The sequence below is a fragment of the Penaeus vannamei genome, chromosome 6 (assembly GCF_042767895.1).
Source record: "Penaeus vannamei isolate JL-2024 chromosome 6, ASM4276789v1, whole genome shotgun sequence".
Classification (NCBI taxonomy): Eukaryota; Metazoa; Arthropoda; class Malacostraca; order Decapoda; family Penaeidae; genus Penaeus; species Penaeus vannamei.
The window spans coordinates 3159418-3163417 of record NC_091554.1 but is presented as its reverse complement, the minus strand read 5'-3'; positions in this window follow the sequence as shown (position 1 = coordinate 3163417).

The following is a 4000-nucleotide window of genomic DNA, read 5'->3' as shown; positions in this document are numbered from 1 at the left end:
AAGAAAAAACAACAAAGACAAAAAAAGTCTTCCAACCATGACAAAAAAGACAAAGACAAAAGAAAAAACAACAAAGACAAAAAAAATCTTCCAATCATAACAAAAAACAAAGACAAAAAAAGAACACAGACAAGAGACACACTGACACGATCCTTAGCGCTATCGTCCAACCCTTGTTTTAGCAATAACACAAAAGCACAAAAGCTACCACTCCACTCTACAACAACATCGCCTTTCCTAGTACACTCCCGGGGTTATTCATCGGACAACATCGCCTTTCCTATTACACTAACGGGGTTATTCATCGGACAACACCTTGCCTAGTACACCCCCGGGGTTATTCATCGGACACCTTTCCTAGTACACCCCCGGTGTTATTCATCCAACAACAACAACTTTCCTAGCACACTCCCGGGGTTATTCATCAGACAACAACACCTTTCCTAGCACACTCCGGGGGTTATTCATCCAACAACATCGCCTTTCCTAGTACACTCCCGAGGTTATTCATCAGACAACACCTTTCCTAGTACACTCCCGGGGTTATTCATCGGACATCGCCTTTCCTAGTACACCCCCGTGGTTATTCATCGAACAACACCTTTCCTATTACACTCCCGGGGTTATTCATCGGACAACATTCATACCGTTCAGAGACGTGTCATTCCACGCCTGTCTCTGCCTGTAGTATCCAGTCTCCTTGGCCGCCGCCCCTATGGTTCGCTTAAGTGGATTATACCAAGTGGTGTTTAAATTGATTATGAAATGCGTGTTATTCAGCTAGATTGTTTGAATTGCACTTTAGCCATACAGTAATGATTGATAAAGAGAGAGAGAGGGGGGGAGGGAGGGAGGGAGAGAGAGAGCGAGAGAGAGAGAGAGAGAGAGAGAGAGAGAGAGAGAGAGAGAGAGAGAGAGAGAGAAGAGAGAGAGAGAGAGAGAGAGAGAGAGAGAGAGAGAGAGAGGGGGGAGGGAGAGAGGGAGGGAGAGAGAGAGGGAGGGAGAGAGAGAGAGAGAGAGAGAGAGAGAGAGAGAGAGAGAGAGAGAGAGAGAGAGAGAGAGAGAGAGAGAGAGAGAGAGAGAGAGAGAGAGAGAGAGGGGGACAGGGAGAGAGAGAGAGAGAGAGAGAGAGAGAGAGAGAGAGAGAGAGAGAGAGAGAGAGGGTGAGGGAGAAAGACAGAGACAGACAGACAGACAGACAGACAGAGAGTATATAAACAAATAAGCAACTGAGCGCAAACGAATGAACGAGTGACTAAGAACGTGAGTCAGCGAACCCCCCCCACCCCACCCCATCCCCCTCCTTAAACGCCCAAGAGTGAACCAAATCAGCGAACCAGTTAACTCACCCAGAGAACGAGAGAGAGAACGAGAGCGAGAGAGACACCAAGAACGAGCCGTGGCCGCGGAGGCGTCCGTGATTACGTACACAAAAGAGGTTCCCGACGGCGAGTTCCTTGGGACGAGGGTCCTCCTGACACGACAACTGCCCGGCTTCCCTTACTGGCCCCGGTTCACTTGCCTTCGCTCCGTTCCCTTAATGTTGCTCAAATAAGGTAATTTGACTAAATCAAATAAGATAAGACTAATAAAAAGTAATAAAATAAAAGCAAAACGAAAACAAAATAAACTGAATAAGTGCGTGTGCGTGTGCGTGTGCGTGTGCGTGTGCGTGTGCGTGTGCGTGCGCGTGCGCGTGTGCGTGCGTGCGTGCGTGTGCGTGCGTGCGTGTGCGTGTGTACAAAATCTTCAACTTCAACGTGGTTATTGAAATGAAGAGAATCGATCGATGCAAGAACTCCCACTCGAACGTAAATCCCGACGCATCAGTGAACACAATATACCCCGAGAGTGGGAGCCCGAGTGCGTGTATGAGCGTGCGCGCGCGTGCATTCGGCCCTTGAAACGTTGGCGAGAGAGGTTCGTATCACTGTATTCCTGCATGATCAGTTGCACGCGCGTTCAATCCAGCCGTTTACAGCTTCGCCACCAACACCTCTAGAGCAATAACAACAAAAACAATAGCAATAGAAACAATATCAATAAAAGCAAGAGCAACATAAACAAGAACAACAAAAACAAGAGGAACTAAAACAACAACATCAGCAACAAAAACAAGAGCAACAGAAAGAAGTATAACAACATCAACAACAAAAACAAGAACAAAATCATCAACAACAAAAACAAGAACAACAACATCAACAACAACTGAACCGTCAACACCATCAATAAGAAAATCAACAACATCGACGAAACAAAAAAAAAAACGAGACCGGGGGGGATCATTAAAAATAAATAAATACATACACATACACATCATGAAATATTTTTGCGATCTTAACCCCTTCTCTCTACCCCCTTCAGCCCAGGGGGAAGGGATCATTAAGAAAAAATAAATAAATACATATAAACATCATGAATTATTTTTGTGATTTTAACCCTTTTTCTCTATCCCCTTCTGCCCAGGGGGGGGGGGGGGGGGGAGAGAGCATTAAGAAAAAATAAATAAATACACATACACATCATGAAATATTTTTGGGATCTTAACCCTTTTTCTCTCAGCCCCCTTCAGCCCAGGGGGGGGGAGGGGGATCATTAAGAAAAAATAAATAAATACACATACACACCATGAAATATTTTCGGGATTTTAACCCTTTTTCTCTCAGCCCCCTTCCGCCCATCGATCGATTTCCCCGAAGAAGTCTGTTGCCAACCACGTGATCCGACCGACGTCCCCCCCCCCCCCACCGCAACAACAACAACAACAACAACAACAACAGCAGCAGCCTATTGCAAGACGAATTCAGCGACGGAATAGAAGTCCCTGATAGATGGGCCCCGGTTTTTAAAATTCTAATAACATGATCAATAATAATAATAGCAATGAATGATGATAAATATGACAACAAATAATAACAATAAGAATAATAACAATAATGATAACAATAACAATAATAATAATAACAAAACAACAATAAACATTCTAATTTATCATTTATTATTAATATCATTATTATTACCATTATTACCGTAATAACTATCATCCTTAAATCTGCATTACCAATGGCTACAGTAATAGTAAAAATTTATTCAAAATTATACATCAAGCACGTGATACTCTATTAACCAAAAGTAAAAACTCGACAAAAATGAAAAAAAATACAAGAGAGAGAGAGAGAGAGAGAGAGAGAGAGAAAGTGAGAAACAGAGAGAGAGAGAGAGAGAGAGAGAGAGAGAGAGAGAGAGAGAGAGAGAGAGAGAGGGAGGGAGGGAGGGAGGGAGGGAGGGAGGGAGGGAGAGAGAGAGAGAGAGAGAGAGAGAGAGAGAGAGAGAGAGAGAGAGAGAGAGAGAGAGAGAGAGAGAAAGAGAGAGAGAGAGAGAGAGAGAGAGAGAGAGAGAGAGAGAGAGAGAGAGAGAGAGAGAGAGAGAGAGAGAGAGAGAGAGAGAGAGAGAGAGAAAGAGAGAGAGAAAGAGAGAGAGAGAGAGAGAGAGAGAGAGAGAGAGAGAGAGAGAGAGAGAGAGAGAGAGGGAGGGAGGGAGGGAGGGAGGGAGGGAGGGAGGGAGGGAGGGAGGGAGGGAGGGAGGGAGGCAAGGAGAGAGAGAGAGAGAGAGAGAGAGAAAGAGGGAGAGAGAGAGAGAGAGAGAGAGAGAGAGAGAGAGAGAGAGAGAGAGAGAGAGAGAGAGAGAGAGAGAGAGAGAGAGAGAGAGAGAGAGAGAGGGAGGGATGGAGGGAGGAAGGGAGGGAGGGAAGGAGGGAAAGAAGGAGGGAGGGAGAGAGGGAAGGAGGGAAGGAAGGAAGGAGGGAAAGAAAGAAGGAAGGAGGGAAAGAAAGAAGGAAGGAAGGAAGGAAGGAAGGAGGGAGAGGGAGAGAAAAGAAAGAAATAAAAATAAGGTCACGGAAAGAAAACGGAAACGTCAAAGCTGAAAGACAAAAGAAGAATTTCAGAAAGACCGAGAAAGAAAAAGATAACAAAATGGCAATCAAGGGAACGGAATATAA